Source organism: Eleutherodactylus coqui, chromosome 5, assembly GCF_035609145.1.
Source record: "Eleutherodactylus coqui strain aEleCoq1 chromosome 5, aEleCoq1.hap1, whole genome shotgun sequence".
Lineage (NCBI taxonomy): Eukaryota > Metazoa > Chordata > Amphibia > Anura > Eleutherodactylidae > Eleutherodactylus > Eleutherodactylus coqui.
Window position 1 is genome coordinate 7,695,746 of NC_089841.1, and position 18,966 is coordinate 7,714,711.

Consider the following 18,966-nt stretch of genomic DNA (forward strand, 5'->3'; position numbering starts at 1 on the left):
GATATCAGATTGGTGGGAGTTCTCCCTTTTGGCACCCTGCAAAATAACTGCCAAAGCTGCTGAGGGTCAGAAACAGTACAGCTCTGTACACTGTGCAGAGGCCCGGGATGGTACTGCAGGCTCAGTCCATTCACTTGCTACATACAACTATTCCGGTTGCTGCACGTTCCTGGGTGTAGGTAAAACATTAGAAATCTGAAATATCAAGTGATCTCCGTTCTTGTCTCTTTAACCACACTTGACTGTTCTATCCATCTTGAGCAGGAACTGAACATGCCAGGACTTGAAGTGCGAATTTGAGAAGTTAGAGATTTAGTTCCTGGGGTTCATACGCTCTCCCAAGGCTTTGCGTATGGACCCCAGCAAAGTTCAAGTTATCATTAGACTGTGAGGGAGGTTTGAAGATTTGTAGGCTTTGCCAATTTCTACCACATATACTAGAAACTTCTCAAGAAGTCTATTAGTCTGGTCACAAAACCAAGTGGTTTTCAAGTGCTGAAGCTATACTTTTCCAATGGCAAACTTGTTCTTTACCGCTGCTCCTATCTTGGTTCATCCCAGTCCCGACTTACTACTTGTTGTTGAAGTGGATGCATCGGATTCAGCAGTGATGGCGGTGTTGTCCCATTAGTGAGGAGCAGCTACTTCACCCATCTGGCTATTTCTCTTGGCAAAGATTATACAAACTATGATACTGGAAGCAAGGAATTACTTGTGATAAAGAAGGATTGGAGACTTCTTGAAGGAGCTTCTCACCTGAAATCCTGAATTTATTAGATCAGCTAATGGACTTCGGGGCAGACGGGCACTTTGGGCTTTATTTTATGTAAAATGTCATTTTATTATTTCTTACAGACCTGGATCACATAACGGAAAGGCAGATGCTCTGTCTAGGATGTTGTTGGAGACCTCACAAGATTGTATATCAGAGACCGCCATTCTACCTGCTAAGTGATATGCTACAGTGCATCAAAGAAGGTTATAAAGGAGAGGCTTTCTTAAAGGGGGTTACACCAGAATTACAAGTTATCCCCTATTCGTAGGGAATAACTGGCTGATTGTTGACAGTCTTACCCCTGAGACCCCAACTGACCCCAAAAACAGGGGTCCCATGTCTCACATTCTCCTCGCTGCAGGGTTACTCTAACCCCTGCAGTGAGGTGGAGAATAAATGAAGCAATGGTAATTTAATCATGCTGTCGCTCCATTCATTTTCATTTGGACTGCAGAGATGCTCGAGCAGCAAGTGCTTGGGTATTTCCATCAACCCCACTGAAATGAATGGAACGCTTATCACACTTGTCCAGTGTGCCATTCACTGTGAAGTCACTGTGGTTGGGAGGAGCATCCCTGCAGTTACAAGCAGAGAGGGGACACAGGATCCCCGTTCTCAGGATTGGTTGGGGTCTCAGTGGTGAGAACCCCGTTGATCAGCAGGTTATCCACTTTTCTGTTTAGCTTTCAAACATGAGTTTGGATCTTCGGTCACTGTCTCTCTGTTCCCGAGATGCTCCATCGGAGGTCTATTTCATGACTGTAGATGTGCAGGTATAAAAATAATAAGGTAGCACAACTCCATAAGAAGTGACCTGGGGTGCTCAGCTAAAAAGACACATTTTCAGTGGTTTTATGCTATGTAGAAATGGAGAGGACGAGCACCCACATATGTCAATGCAGAACAATTGAACTTTATTGTGCAACTGCAGAAGAAAAATTGCAACGATTTTGGTTAACAAACCTTTTTCAAGCTAAATTGTGAAGAGCAAGAGCTTGTTCGGAATAGGGACTCCTGGCGGTCAGTGATCTCTACTGCTCCCACCCGACAGATTCTTCACAATTAAGCTTGAAAAAATACAGCGCTGTGTCGGAGTCATGGCCGCACCTCTTTAGTTTGTTTACACTGATCTTCTATGTAGGCTCAGAGTAAGCCATCATTCCCCTAAACAGCAGCATTTGCAAATCAGAGATGGAGACAGTCAGGTCCACCCAACATGTGCTGGAACCGTAGCCCGCAGATCTCGCACATAAACACACAAACTGTATCAAAACAATAATAAACTAAACCATGGGAACTCTTTCCCTATCTAAATAACCTCAGAAACGGGTACCTGCCTACACGCAGGCAATTCGCCCTGACAAGCACGCACCTGACCCCATACCGCTGCCCTTAGTTAACCCTACGTGGGACGGGAATAACATAAGAAACACACACTTAGCTTGTCGATGCAGCAGGCAAATGATAGGTCCAGGTCCAATCTCTGACTGAGACCACAGTCCGAGCTAGACTGAAGATTTAATGGCAATTTGGTCCAGCCTCAGCCAGATTAAATAGCCGTGACAATTACCCTCAGCATGTCTCACCTAATACCACACTCACCAGGGCCAGAAGATGCAGAACAACCTGCACCAAACTATCAGCATGGAAGCAATCCCAGAACTGCCGCAACAGTACCTCTCCTTTTTAAAGGGGCTCCAGGACCCTTAGGACCAGGTCGATTTAGATTAAGTCTGTGAAAGTTTTTCACAAGCTGATCCGCATGGACAGCAGTAGCCAGTACTCAAGTCCTCTCCTCAGGACCATAACCACGCCAATGTACTAAAGAGTGTAGGGATCTCCTAACTTGAGGAGAGTCCACTATGCGACTTATCTCAAATTGAATATCTCCATCCACTAAAACCGGGGCTGGTGGAGATGAACCATTTCCTGAATCAACACACTTCTTTAAGAGCGATTTGTAAAACACATTAGTTATTTTCATAGAACTAAGAATCTCCAAACGAAATGATGCAGGATTAATTTTTTCAATGGTTATGAAAGGGCCGATAAATCGTGGGCCTAACTTGAAGGCCTTTTAGAGATTTATGTTCTTAGTTGACAACCACACCAAGTCTCCCACCAAGAAATTAGCCCCCTCAGAACGCCTATTATCCGCTACCCGCTTGAAATTTTTAGCCGTCCTCTGAAAGTTCTTCTGAATAACCTCCCATACTGCTTCGATATTAGAGGAAAACTAATTTTCCTCTGGTACTTCTGACACCTTCTTGGAAAAGGGACAAAAACCTTGATGAAACCTATAATTACAAAAGAAAGGTGACGTCACCGTAGATTTCACCGATCGATTGTAAGGTCCAAATTCAGCCAAAGGCAAAAGCCCCGACCGATCCTCCTGCTTCTCTGAGACATAACACCACAAGTACTGTTCCAGACTCTGGTTACATCTCTGTTTGTCCATTAATCTCTGGGTGATATGCCGAGGAAAAAGAGAGCTTAATGCTCAACCGAGAGCAAACAAAACGCCAGAACCTGGAAACAAACTGGACCTCCCGATTGGAGACAATATTTGCTGGTAACCCGTGCAATCTCACAATATGAGTGATGAACAATCTGGACAAGGTTTTAGCATTGGGAAGACCGTGAAGAACAACAAAATGACACATCTTGCTAAAACGATCTCCCACAACCCAGCTGTGACAGTATTACCTTCAGAAAGTGGCAAATATGTAATAAATTCCATTGACAAATTAGTCCAAGGTCTCACTGGTATCTGCAAAGGCATCAACCTCCGGCAGGGGCAGTACAATGCGATTTTTGTTCTGGCACAAACCTCCCCAAGAGACAAAACTGAAAACATCTCATCATAATGACGGCCACAAAAAAGTTATTGTGAGTAATTTTTGGGTGTTATTAATCCCCGGATGACCAGCCAACACAAAACTTTGTACTTCAGACAGGACCTGCAGCCTCAAATGAACAGGGACAAAAAGCTTTAACAGTGGAAAACTTGCTGAGGCTAAATCTTGTGCCTTACAGACCTACTCCTCCAAATCTAGTGAAACTGCTGACACTACAACCAATGGACTTAGGGGGTTTGTCTTAAACCACTGGGACAGAGCTCCTGGAAAGCACATCGGCCTTAACATTTTTACTGCCAGGACAATATGTAGCTATAAAGTCGAAGCGCTTATCTTGGTTTGTCTTTTGGCTGACTCTAAGTAGATCAGGTTCTTGTGGTCCATAAAAACTGTCACCTTAAGCTGAGCTCCTTCTAAGAGGTGCTGCCACTCCTCAAAAGCCCACTTAATAGCCAACAGCTCTCTGTCACCAATATCGCAATTTTGCTCAGCAGTAAAAAAAAATTTGAGGAGAAAAAACACACAAGGATGAAGATCTTGCAACATACTAGTTCCCTGAGATAGCACAATCACAACTTCTGAGGCATCAACCTCCATCATGAAAGGTCTGGAGGAGTTTGATTGCACCAGAAGTGGAGCTGTCCCAAAACATCTTTGTCCCCCTTTTTCAAATTGTCCTGGATATAAACTTTTATAGACTGTCTCTCAGGCGTGGATAGATTGAACATACATCTTTTTGGAAGTTTACAGTCTGGAACAAGGTCAATAGCGCAGTCCCCCTCCCTGTGAGGTGGTAACTTATCTGCCGCCTCCGGAGCAAAAACCTCAGCAAAATTAGCAATCTATTCCTGTAACTCCTCAACTTGCACTGAAGATACCTTACAGAGATACAAACAGAATTACAGTATGGATTCCGTTTAGAGATGTCTCCCAATCTACCACAGGATTACGGAAATGCAACCATGGTAGGCCTAATATTACCTACATTGGAAGGGATTTCATGAGATATACAGTGATGATCTCTGTATGGAATAATGCGATCTTAAAACATATATCTGGAACACAAAATCTCAAGCACTTCTGTGATAATGGAGAGGTGACAATGGCGGACACAAGAATGGGTGGATCCAGAAATGTTTACCTCCAACCCCAAATGTTTGACTGTCTCATGATGGACTAGGTTAATGCCAGCTCCACAATCAAGAAAAACTGTGATTGGGTTGTTATTGCCCTCAATCAGGATTTCAGCGGGTAGAACCAGCCTGGAGGATGCCATCCAAGCAATCAGTGGCCCTTGAGGGACCTTCGCTCCCACCTTCAGGCACCCTAATTCATCAAGGCTGCGAGGCATCGGATAGGCAACCAATAGGTCTTTAATATTAATAGTCAGACCACAGTAAAACTGGCTTTGCAAAGCAGGCTCAATCCACTGAGTCTCTGTTGCCCAACAGTGAAATTTGGTGCAGAAATCCTCAACAGGAGAGTCTCCTAGATACAAACTTCTGATCTTTCCCTCTGCCAGTGACACCCTATCGGGATCATCATAGATTAAACGTAGGGCACAGAAAAAAACTTCACAGAGGATAAGGCTTCAGAGGACAGGGGGATAACATAAGAAACACACATGTACCTTTGCAATGCAGCAGGCAAATGATAGGTCCAGGACCAATCTCTGACTGAGACCACAGTCAGAGCTAGACTGAAGATTTAACGGCAATTCGGTCCAGTACCAGCCAGACTAAATAGCCGTGACAATTACCTTCAGGTGCGGCTAAGCATGTCTCACCTAATACCACACTCACCAGGGCCAGAAGATAGTCTGGTGCAGGTTTTGCAAGTGGTTCTCTTATCAGCATGGCAGCAATCCCAGAACCGCCACAACAGACGTTGGGATGAATATACACACGACCCAAGACAAATCTGTACTCGATGCTTATCGTATGTTCGTGATGACTGCACCAGAGCTCTTCATCATTACCATGCTGATTTAGTATCCACATCTATGAGTTCCAAATCATTTTCCAACTCCAGCCACACCAGTGGGGCACTAGATGGGCTCGGCTGGGACTCCAGTAGCGCTCAACTCGCTTCATGACGCTTGCACGCCTTAACTTTGAATGAGCTCTTTTGGCTTTTCGGTGATTTTAGACTTTTTGTAATTCTTACAAGCTACTCTATCCTCTTGAATGCGTTTTGATGATTTTAAAGATATCAGCTATATGTTGCGACTAGAGTTGAGCGAACGTACTTTGCCGAGCTTGATGCTCATTCGAGTATTAGCGTACTCGATGGTGCTCGTTACTCGAACGAGCATCACGAGAGAGAGAGAGACGGACCCGAGCATTTGGGTGCTCGCTCATCTCTAGTTGCGACATTTTGTGAAATAAATTTTTCGCAACACAAGTTTCTTAAATGTTCACTAACCTGATGCAATGCAATTTTTCTGCTGGAGTTGTGCAATAAAGATCTATTTTCCTGCATTAATATATGTGGGTGCGCACCCTGTTTTATTTCTAGATGTGCAGGTCACATGAGAGTATATCAGACTAAGGAACTTTTTATCTTGTTACCTTTGGTGTGCCTAGATACCAAATCAATGTCCAGATATTGGTTTCTTCTTGCCAAATGTGTGCTAGAAATGAGACACCTTGTACCTCACACTTGGGCCTCTTTCACACGGGCGACAGCTATATCGCCGTGAGGCTCTTCCCACCAGCCCCGGCAGTTGTCTTCTGTCTCCTGGAGGCCGGGGGTTGAAAAATCCCCGCCTGCTGAAAGGGCTGTGTCTGATTGGTTGATTGCTCAGCCAATCACAGGCAGTGCTCAGCCATTCATTGAATGACAGCGGAGCGCTGCTTGTGACTGGTCACAACGCTCAGCCAATCACTGGCAGCGCTCAGCCATTCATATTTCAAGCCCTTCCCCGAAAATCATTGCTGCAGGGGTTGTCTGCAACCCACTGCTTTTAATGGGGCCGCAGCAGCGCCGACTCCATTGAAAGCAATGGGATAGCATTGCGAACTTCTGTCACAGCTATGGCAGAGGATTCATTCATCCCTGCAGTCCCCGCAGGGATGAAGGAATCCCCTGCCACAGCTGTGGCAGAAGTCCGCGATGTACTCCCTGTGTTTTTATTGGAGCCGCTGCTGCTGCCGCCAACTCTATTTAAAACAAGGAGCGATATCGCAGAGTTTTCTTATCCCTGCAAGGCTTGCATTTTCACACACTCTCGCATCGCAAGAAAACATATCGCTATTGGGCAGGCACCCTTAGGGTTACTTTATCGCCTACCTATTGCTTCTTCTCCTTGGGGTTTTATTTTTATGGAATTTATTGTGAACTTGACCAAAGATTGGAGCTCCCGTAAGGTAATTTGCATATTTCCTGTGCATTCTGGGAAGAGTGAAGTCACTGTAAGTGGGATGATTACTCGGTTTAGCTGGGACTAGCTGCTTGGAGGACATCACCAGACCGCGTGCAATAAGGCGCACAAAGTTTTACGCTTAGTAGCAACTTATTGGTTATATTTCATCATAAGAGTTCTTGACTTTTAGAAGTTCAGAAGTGGACATAAATATGGAAGGGGAACTTAGCCGTATGGTGAGCTGCAATGTATGCTATATATTTACAGGACTGCCAGAGGAAAAGTCAAACTTCACCTGCAAGAAATGCAAGCTTGTGTCTCTAGTGGAGGAAAAGGTGCAGAGTCTTCAGGAGAGAATAGCTACATTGTAACTCATTAAAAAGATGAGGATTTCCTTTACTGAGCAGAAATGACTCTTCAGAATATTGAAGAAAATACTTTTTCAGTTTACCTATAGAAGCCAAGGAATGGAAGCATTTGACCCAAAAAAAGCAGGAGGGCCAGGAGGCAGCCAGCACCCATACTACTCAGGAACCAGTACCAGGCTCTCATGGAGAAGAACAATGAAGAGGTACATCAAGAAATGACCACAAAGAACAGTATAGTAAGCACCCAGAATCCTCTTGGATGGAGAAAATGAAATGGTGTTGTGGAGAAGAAAAAGAGTGCTGGTTGTGGGAGATTTCCTATTGAGAGGAACAGTCTGCAGACCTGACACCTCACAAGAGGTGTGCTGTCTTCCAGGTTGAGAAATCAAAGATATGTCTGATAAGCTATCAATACTTCAATCCTATAGAACACTACATATTCCTACTGATACATGTATGGAGAAATGACACTGCACAAAAAGACCTTGCAACTATCTTCAGAGACTTTGAAGACCTCAGCAGAAAAGGGAAGGAAATGGCAGCACAGTTAGTTTTCTCGTCCGTTTTCCCAGTGAATGACCATGGAATAAGGAGCTGGAACAGGATTCTAGATATAAACAACTGGCTAGGTCGATGGTGCCATCGGCAAAGATTTGAATTTCTAGATTATGGAGTGAATTGCCTTTGTGATGGACTCTTTGCTAGAGACCTGGTGGGATGATGCACGTGATTGGAATACAAGGCCTGAAGGATACAACCTGATTATAAGAATCAGATGGCCAAGTTCTCAAAAAAGTATGTCATAGTGATCATGGGAGATATTAACTATCCAGACATTTGTTGGGAATCTCTCAGGTAAAAGTAATGGGTCCAACAAATTCTTATCTGCTCTTGCTGACAACTTTATCTTCCCAAAGGTGGAAGAGAAAACAAGGGGATTTGCTATCTTGGACCTAATTCTTACCAACAGGAAGGGAATGGTTGAGGAAGCAAGGGTGGCTGGGACCTTAGGAGGCAGTGATCATGATATCCTTGGGTGTTGGATAACAAGGGGAGGAAGACCTGAGAAAACTCAGACCTCAAGGTTGGATTTCAGAAAGGCAGATTTTAATGGACTCAGAAAGAAGGTAGGAAGAATCCAATGGCTGGATGTTCTTAAGGACAGAAATGTCCAAGAAGGTTGGGAAATATTGTAAAATGAGATTCTCAAAGCACAGTCGTTACTAATCCCTAAAAGAAGGAAGAATGGGGGGCATTTAAGGAGACCCGGATGGATGAACACAGAACTTGTACACATGTTAAAGAGGAAGAAATATATATTTATCAAATTGGAAGAGGAGGAAATATCTAAGGAGGAATATAATGGGGTCTGCAGAAACTGTAGGGCAAGTGTCAGAAAAGCTAAAGCTGATAATGAATTGAGGCTTGTAAGAGAGGCCAAAAGCAATAAAAAAGGATTTGGGGGTCAAAAGCAAAAGAAAAGTCAAACATGCTATAGGATGTTTACAGGATGACAAATTGGTTAAATTGGTTAAAAATGACATAGTGAAGGTTGAACTGTTAAATTCCTATTTTGCATGTTTTCTCTCAGAAAGTAAATGTAACATCAGCTGATTTTCCTTGTGCTATTGGGGAAATGCAGGCCATCCATAAGCAGAGAGATGAGTGAACACTCTCCAAGTCAAGATGAATTCTATCCTAGGGTACTGAAGAACACATCAAAGGTAATTGCTAAACCACTTGCTGGAATCTGTTATTCTTCCTGGAAAAGTCTGAAAATACTGTTGAAAGGCAAATGTTGCTATCTTTAAAGAAGGGAAGAAGGTGGATTCAAGAAACTACAGGGCTGTGAGTCTGACTTCCTATACTAGAAAGATATTTGAACAAACTATTAAACAGCATGTATGCAAGTACTTGGATGAGAATGGAGTAATTAACCTGAGCTAGCATGGGTTTGTAATAAACAAGTCATGCCAGACTAATCTTGACAGAATCCCAGACTGGGTTGATCAGGAAAATGTGGTGGATATAGTATAAAGCATTTGACAAAGTTTCTAATAACATCCTTATTGGAAAAAAATGACCAAATATGGGATTGGCAAGGCAACTGTTAGGTGGATTTACAATCGGCTGAGTGATCGTACTCAAAGAGTGATTATAAATGGCTGCAAATCCAAGTGGAAGAATGTATCAAGTGGAGTACCACGAGGCTCTGTCCTAGGCCCAGTGGTGTTCAACATTTTTATAAATGATCTGGAGGAGGGATTTGATGGGAAACCGATCAAGTTTGCTGACGACACAAAGCTAGGAGCAATAGCTAACAGTAGGGAAGAGAGAAAGGATTTGAAAAGATCTTGACAAACTTGAACAGTGGACGGCGATTAACAGAATGGTACTTAACAAGGAGAAATACAAAGTACTACATCAGGGCAAGAAAAATGAAGAAAACATATACATAATTGGAGGAATTGGGCTAAGCAGCGGCACATGTGAAAAAGACTTGGTTATACTAATAGATCATAGACTGAACATGAGTCAACAGTGTGATGCAGTAGCAAAGAAGGCAAACACAATTCTGGGGTGTATTAGGAAAAGCATAGTCTTGATCACATGAGGTCATTATCCCCCTCTACTCTTCCTTAGTCAGACCCAACCAGGAATACTGTGCCCAGTTCTGGGCACCTCAATTAAAAAAAGACATTGACAAACTGCAGCTCGTTCATAGAAAGGTTGCCAAGATGGTGAGCGGTCTGCAAATCATGTCCTGCGAGGAATGATTAAAGGATCTGGGAATATTTAGCTTGCAAGAAAAGAAGGCGGAGAGGAGACTTAATAGCGGTCTACAAATATCTGAAGGGCCGTCACAGTCCAGAGGGATTTGGCTCTATTCTCATTTGCACAAGGAAAGACTAGAGGCAATGGGATGAAACTGAAAGGGAGGAGGCACGGATTAGAAATTAGACAGGGTGATCAATGAAAAGAACAGGTTGCCACGAGAGGTGGTGAGTTCTCCTTCAGTGGAAGTCTTCAGAGACCGGACAAACTTCTGTCTGTGATGATTTAAACATTCCTGCATTGAGCAGGGGGTTGAACCACATGATCCTGAAGGTCCCTTTCAACTCCACGATTCTGATTCCACCATCTTCCAAGTATATGAATACTTTCTTAGTAATATTTGATCGTCTTACCAAGATGGCTCTCTTTATACCGCAAAGGAACTGCCTTCCTCTGAAGAGTCTGCAGAATGATTCATCCAGGAATTTCTCTGCTGAGATGGCATGTCTGACAAAGTAGTTTCTGGCGTTGTGTTAAGTTAATTTCTAATTCCTGGAAGAGTTTTTGTTTCTCCTTGAGGATTGCAGTGAATTTATCGTCTGTCCCCTATCTAGTCTAGTAGTCAGATGGAGCATGCCAACCAAGCTTTAGAGCAGTATTTAATGTGTCACATTATCTCCAGGACGATTGGATTGACGTCTTGCTGATTTGCGGAATTTGCTCATAACAGCTCTCAACATTCCTCTACTTCAGTCCTTTTTCTTGCCAATCCCGGTTTTCATTCCAATTCATTCATAATCTCCCTATATTTTCTTCAGTTCTTGCTGTTAATGGCACACGGACTATTCTGCAAACAGGGTTAAGCAAAATTGACCAGCACTCTGCGTGAAGCTCAAGATTGCTGCAAAAGAGCGGCAGATAGAAATTGTAAATCTTGTCCTTATAAGGTAAGAGATAAGATATGGCCCTCCACCAAGCCAAAGTTGGTGGTTCTTAGCCTTGTTTAGCTTTCCTGAGATCAATTATTGATTCCACCTGTTCTGTGAGCAATCGCAGTTGCTTTTGCTGTCTTGGACTTCCTGTGTCTGAGTATTCTGGCATGTTCAGTTCCTTGTGCTGCTCAATATTCTGATCTCTACTTCCTGGGTACAGAACTTTGCTTATATCTGACTATGATTGCCTCTCCCATTTGATTCTAGATCCAAGAACCAACATTGTTACAAGGTGCTAGTTCTCACACTGTGACGGATATATATCCAACATATAGTGGTGATTAAGAGTTGGGACCCCTATGGAATTTTCCACATTTCTACCTACATTTGACCTAAAACTGCATCAAATTTTAACACAAATCTTAAAATTAGATAAAGAGAACCAAATCAAACAGTTGAGTCAAAAATCTTAGACTTGGTCATTAAATTTAAGGAAAATGGTCCAGTATCACGTCTGAGTGGCAAAAGTTTGTGAACCTTTTAGGATTATCAAATAATTTGAAGGTGAAATTAGAGTCAAGTGTTTTCCATCAATGTGATGACAATCAAGTGTGAGCGGGCGACCTGTTCTATCTAAAGAACAGGGATCGATCAGAGTCTGATTTTCACAACACGTTTGTAGAAGTGAAATGTATTCCTTCTCATGGGAACTGTACAACCATCGTCTGCATCATCCATCCCACTTACCTTTGGTTCCTGGTCATTGTCGCCATTCTTCCCTTCTTTCAGTAATGTTTGTCAAACTTTCATTTCCACTTTTTTTTATATTAATTCTTTTGTCCTCATTTCATTTTATGTGCATTCTCATTTAATCTGTTCCTTCCCCTTTTCCTGCACATGAATAGATACATAAACTGTTTTCAGGACATTTCGTGCAATTTTTTTCGTCCAATTCACATTTCGTCCAATTGCTTTCCTCACCAAGTAAAACATTTGACATTTCGCCATTGATACTTTATAACATACTTAATAAAAGAGAGGTGTGTTCTCCTTTTGAACATGTAACATAGTAACATAGTCTGTAAGGCCGATTGAAGACAATGTCCATCTAGGTCAGCCTGTCTAACCTCCTTGTTGATCCAGAGGAAGGCAAGAAACCCCAAAGGAGCAGAAGCCAATTAGCCCTTTTGGGGGAAACATTCCTTCCCAACTCCCTAAGGTAGTCAGACTAATCCCTGGATCAACCTCTAATAGTTCATACCTGTCTGTATACACGGATCAACAACTCGCTGGTCACCTAAAATTTATATCCTGTAATATCCTTCCACTCTAGAAAGACATCAAGTCCCTCTTAAACTCCTCAATGGATTTTGCCATCACCCCATCCTCAGGCAGAGAGTTTAACAGTCTCACATCTCTTACAGTAAAGAACCCCTTTCTATGTTGGTGATGAAACCTGCTTTCCTCTAATCGTAGCGGATGTCCTCTTGTTACCGTCGCAGTCCTGGGTATAAACAGATCATGGCAGAGATCCTTGTATCGTCCCCTCATGTATTTATACACAGTTATTTGGTCGCCCCTTAGCCGTCTTTTTTCCATTGTAAATAATCCCAGTTTTGGTGCCTCTCTGGGTATTCCAGTCCCATCATTCCATGTATTAGTTTAGTTGCCCTTCTTTGAACCCCCTGCAGCACTGTAATATATTTCCTGAGCAACGGTGTCCATAACTGTACACAGTATTCCATGTGGGGCCTGACAAGTGCCTTATATAGTGGGAGGATAATGTTCTCCTCCCTCGCCCCTATACCTCTTTTACTGCACCCCAAGACTTTATTTGGCTTTGCAGCAGCTGACTGGCATCGGTTACTCCAGTTTAGTCTACAGTCCACTAGTACCCCCAGGTCTTTTTCCATATCACTTTTCCCTAGCAGTACCCTATTCAGTGTATATTGGTGACATCCGTTTCTCCTGCCCATGTGCAGAACCTTACATTTATCAATATTGAACTTCATTTGCCATTTTTTTGCCAAAGCCCCCAGCTTATCTAGGTCCGTTTGTAACTGCACACTGTCCTCCGTTGCATTGATTATTGTATAATTATGCGTCATCTGCAAATATTGATATTTTGCTGTGCAGCCCCTCTATCAGGTCGTTGATGATAAATATATTGAACAGAATGGAGCCTAATACTGAGCCCTGTAGCCCCCGCTAGCGACGGTGGCCCAATCTGAGTATGTACCATTTATTACCACCCTCTGCTTCCTATCTCTGAGCCAATTGTTTACTGAGATACACACGTTTTCACCCAATCCGAGCTGCCTCATTTTATATATCAGCCTATTATGCGGCACGGTGTCAAATGCTTTAGAGAAGTCCAGATATATGAGATCAATAGTCCAGATATACGAGACTCTCCCAGGTCCAGCCTAGAACTTACTTAATCGTAGAAGCTGATCAGATTGGTCTGACATGATCGACCCTTCATGAACCCATGCTGGTGAAGAGTTATTCCATTGCTCTCCTTGAGGTATTCTTCGATGGCGTCTCAGAAACCCCTCAAATATTTTTCCAGTTACTGAAGTGAGACTTACCGGCCTATAGCTACCAGGCTTTCTTTTGGACCCCTTTTAGTATATTGGAACTACATTAGCAATTCGCCAATCCAGTGGTACAACCCTGGTCTTGATAGTATCCACAAATATTAGATATAGCGGCCTAGCTATCACATCACTTAGTTCCCTTTAAAACCCTTAGGTGTATTCCATCTGGGCCTATCAATTTTAATTTTCTTTAACTGGTTCCGCACTTCCTCCTGTGTTAAGTATGTAATATTTTGCAAGGGGTTCATTTTATTTCCCTGCATCTCATGTGGCATTTCCTTTTCGTTCGTGAATACACTTGAAAAAAAACTATTTAGTAGATTTGCCTTCCCCTCATCGTCTTCTATGATTTCTCCTGCATTATTTGTTAAAGGGCCAGCACTCTCAGGGCAAATCCTTTTACTGTTAATATAGTTGAAGAATAGTTTCGGGTTGTTTTTGCTCTCTTTGGCGATCAGTCTTTCTGCCTCCTCCTTAGCAATTATGATCTTTCCTTTGCATGTTTTGTTTTTTTCCTTGTACGATTTTAGCACTTCTTCGCTGCCTTCTTGCTTTAGTAGTTAGAATGCTTTCTTTTTTTCGTTTATTGCCCCCCCTTACCTTGTCGAGCCACATTGGTTTCCTTTTACTTGCAGTTCTTTTATTTGTAAAGGGAATGAACTGCTCACATGAGGTGATTAGGATCCTTTTAAACTTCACCCATTGGTCCTCTGTACTGATATTTTTGAGGATGTTGTCCCAATTAATGTTACCGATAGTTCTGAGCTGATCAAATTTTGCTTTACTAAAGTTTATTTTTTTTTGTCACTCCCTGATGAGGCTTCTTATTGAATGACAGCTGGAAGTTGATTATATTGTGGTCACTGTTCCCCAAGTGCCCCTCAACCTGTACCCCCGTTATTCGGTCCGGTTTGTTAATACTAAATCCAAAGTGGCCCTCCCTCTCGTTGGTTCCTGCACAAGTTGGGTAAGGTAGTTATCTTTAATTGTTCTCAAGAATTTATCACCCCTATGAGATTTGCAGGTCTCGTTATCCCATATTATATCTGGATAATTAAAGTCCCCCATGATAATTACTTCATTGCGGTTTGACACCTCTTTTATATGCCTTAGTAGTAAGGTTTCAGTTGTTATCGGACCACACTGGTACCGATCTGATGATCTCATTGCCAGGTGCCAAATTGATAGATATGGAAGCCAGTGATGAGGAGATTTGCTAGCAATTATCTATCAATAGCATGAAATCACTCCATGTTATGTCAAGACATTTCTCCAATGAGAATCTCAATGAAATTCTACTTTATTATCAACATTGCCAACTCTTATACAGAAAGACGAGGGCGTATCCAAATGTTGCTTGGTACACAGATTAGTGTTACGTAGCTTACTGTTACAAAGGTGAAAATACTTATTGATCACAAGACTTATTGACATCTACCAAATAGTTTCAAAGCTCTTAAAGCCCGTCTCAGACATAGAAATTACCTAAATCAGGATATTGCTGTTGCATTAGACAATAGTTCTGCAATAGCTGTGTATCTTCTATGTTAACATAGCTTAGCCTTATTTAATTTGTCTGTTGACTTCTTATCTTAAAATCCTAGTTCCTGACACTACAAAGCATAGGTTTTAGCCTTCTATTTAAGGGCCAATAGTCCAATACAAGGTAAGAAACATACACTTATTGCATTCTGAAACTTAACACTTTATATTCCATGACACAGTTTCTTCTGTTGCTTTTGGTGGTCTATAGAAAACCCCTATCAGGATTTTATTTCTTCCTCCCTGTATTTCTACCCACAGATACTCGACGTGTTCATCTCCTGCACCTATATCCTCCTGTAGCCTCTGCATTAAGTACGATTTAACGTACAGACATACCTCTCCCCTTTTCTGGTTCCTTCGGTCTCTTCTGAAGAGATTGTAACCCTGTAAATTCACCGCCAAATCGCACTTCTCATCAAGCCATGTTTCCGTTATTCCGACTATATTGTAGTTTTCGTCAGTCAGTCTCGCTTCAAGCTCACCCACTTTACCGAGCAGACTTCTTGCATTCGTGGTCATACAATTTATACGGTTGTTTTTGTTCTTTAAATTCATTTTGTTACTAATGGTACTAATGGCTGATCTAAGTGTTCTAACTGTACTAACCCACCCCCTGCCCGACCCCCATTACTTAGACCCAGGTCGCTATCTACACTAACTACCCTCTTATTTCTCATTTTGCCCTTCCCCCCTCCCCAGTCCCTAGTTTAAACACTCCTCCAGCCTTTTAGCCATCTTCTTACCCAGCTCAGCTGCACCCTCCCCATTAAGATGACGCCCGTCCCTATGGTAGAGCCTGTAGCCAACAGCAAAGTCAGCCCAGTTCTCCAGGAACCCAAATCCCTCCTTCTTACACCAACTCCGGAGCCACTTGTTTACCTCCCTAAGATCCTGCTGCCTTTCTAGTGTGGCTTGTGGTGCAGGTAGTATTTTCGAGAAAACTACCCTGGAGGTCCTCGCCCTAAGCTAGGACCCTAAGTCCCTGAAATCATTTTTAGGGCCTTCCATTGACCTCTAATTTGTTCATTGGTGCCAACGTGTACCATGACCGCTGGATCCTCACCAGCCCCTCCCAGTAATTATCCAATCCACGATGTGTCGAAATCGAGCGCCAGGAAGACAACACACTGTTCGACGATCCCGGTCTTTATGGCAGATTGCCCTATCTGTCCCCCTTATAATTGAATCCCCCACCACTAGGACCTGTCTAGCCTGCCCTGCTCTCCCCGTCCCCATCTCACTGGACCAGTCAGCTCCCTGGTGTTCAGAGGGCTTGTAGTGCTGCAGCGGTGCTGGCTTTGCAAACTTGTTGGGTTGTGCCAGTTCAGGACTAGCCTCCCTGGTTCTCTTCCCTCTACCTCTCCTTCTATCGGTCACCCAACTGACATGTAGTCTATATGAAATTGCTTTACAAAGAACGACTTCGGACCGCATCTCCTCTTGACATATGCGATAGATAGGTTGGACATAGTGATATATAGGACAAATTGAGATTGGACAAATTGTCCACCCGGATGAGATTCCTTGGAAAAACTTATGAAATGACAAGAAATCTTGGACCAACTGCCCTCAAACCCATATACTCTCAAAACAATCGAACCCCTAGAAGGAGTTGTGGTTTTGCTGCAAAACTCAACATGCAGTTACATCCCATGCAGATATGCAAATGTTTAGAGTTGTGGCTTGATTTAGATGAACCATCCAGAGACAGGTGGCACCATTGTTATAGACCCTGTTGTCTGTCAGAACCATTTCAAGGTGCTAGGCTGAAGGACATCCGGTCTCACAGTGATCATTACGTGTGCTGCCTTTGACACCCACCATCGCCTTTATTTGCAGTGGTGTCGTAAACAATGAAATTGGACACTACTGAGTGGAACTGGGTTGTCTTCAGCAATGAATCCAGATTTAGTTCAGACGCTGATGACGGCCATGCTGGTGTCTGGAGACCTAGAAGTGAGTGCCTCAGTTCTGCCCCCACTGCTGGTGTCATAGTTTGGGGGCCTACACATCCGACAGTCGGTCACCCCTAGTAGTGATACGAGGGACAATGACAACACAGTGATATGTTCAGGTGTTCCTTGATTAATGAGGCAATTTCCAGCAGGGTAATGCTCAGCTGCACACACAAAAGTGTCATAGGAATGCCTCCACAACATTGCCACACTTCTGTGGCCTGCCAGATTTATCACCAGTAGGATATGCATGGAATCATCTGGAACACCAGTTTCAACAGCCCACAAGTTTGTACAGGATCAGTTACAGCAAATATGGAGCGATATGCCATAGAATACCATACAGAACCTGTATACCTCCATAGGTGCCTATATCACATGTTGTATCCAAGCTAGAGGCGGCCCCAAAAGGTACTAGAGCCTCCTCCTTCCCCCCTGTATCACATCTTGTATCCAAACTAGAGGTGGTACAACAGGGTACTAGAGCCTCCATGTCTGCCTGTATCACATCTTGTATCCAAGCTAGAGGCGGTACAACAGGGTACTGAAGCCTCCATGCCACCTGTATCACATCTTGTATCCAAGCTAGAGAGGGTACAACAGGGTACTAGAGCTTCCATGCCCGCCCGTATTACATCTTGTATCCAAGCTAGAGGAGGTACAACAGGGTACTAGAGCCTCCATGCCTGCCCATATCACATCTTGTATCCAAGTTATAGAGGGTACAACAGGGTACTAGAGCCTCCATGCTCTCCCGTATAACATCTTGTATCCAAGCTAGAGGCCGTACAACAGGGTACTATAGCCTCTATGCCCGACCGTATCACATCTTGTATCCAAGCTAGAGGTGCTACAACAGGGTACTAGAGCCTCCATGCTCCCCCATATCACATCTTGTATCCAAGCTAGAGGCAGCACAACAGGGTACTAGAGCCTCCATGCCCTCTGTATCACATCTTGTATCCAAGGGGTTAGTGCTCCACATCAAATGCTCCTCTTGCTCTGATATTCTAATCACTTATATCAACAATACAATCACACAGAGAAAACTTCATCCCGACAACTTCTAGGGGAGGAATTGGTTTTGACAATCAGAGTATACTCAATCATTCTGCATCCACGCCCATTGATGTGACATCCGGTTGTCACATCCTTTTCCCTATCTAATGTGATGTTATTACTATAATTGTATCATTGTTTTATTGAACTATAACTAAGTAATCTATGGCAGCTGATAAAACCTCATAGCCATCTGCTTGTTACATTCCACCCTTGTGTTACGTTCCTGGTCCTCCTGGCGCCTGTTGATCTTTGCTGTTTCAACTATTTCCTGAGTAGGTTTCCCTCGTCCCTTATTACTATACATATGCAGACATTTGGGTGATGGCTACCTGCACTCAGGGGCCACTTCATTAGCTCCAGCTCCTTATTACTTGATGGGACCCTCTTTTACCTAGAGCAGCCTGAATTCGCAGTGAACATTATAGTAAGATACCAGAAACCTTTATTACAGATTCTGATTGATAACTCTACTTGGATCCCACATAATAAAGATCCTCCATAATGTTGTGTTCATGTTCATAACTTGTGGGAAGACCGTGGATTTGTGGTGGAATCTCTGCAGCAAATCTGCAGGTGAGAGTAACAGTACAGTGCAGTTACACTAGATAATCTACAGCCGTTTCTTCCCCTCTACATGGGAGTGGGATTTGCTTTAATCCCCTTCACTTTAATAGTAAACTTGTCCTGACATGGACGGATGTTAGCTGCAGGTCAGTAGGATGTTATTAACAC

The 18,966-nt window shown here is 43.1% G+C and overlaps 3 protein-coding genes across 6 annotated transcripts in view; 2 read left to right on the top strand and 1 right to left on the bottom strand.

Annotated features, from left to right (window-relative positions):
- Window positions 1-18,966, bottom strand: part of LOC136628679 (uncharacterized) — a 256,103-nt gene that overhangs the window by 197,202 nt on the left and 39,935 nt on the right. The window lies entirely within an intron of this gene.
- The window catches only part of LOC136627277 (oocyte zinc finger protein XlCOF22-like), a 105,846-nt gene that overhangs the window by 85,437 nt on the left and 1,443 nt on the right, over window positions 1-18,966 (top strand). The gene's annotated exons all lie outside the window — the stretch shown is intronic.
- Window positions 1-18,966, top strand: part of LOC136627280 (oocyte zinc finger protein XlCOF22-like) — a 357,854-nt gene that overhangs the window by 12,289 nt on the left and 326,599 nt on the right. The gene's annotated exons all lie outside the window — the stretch shown is intronic.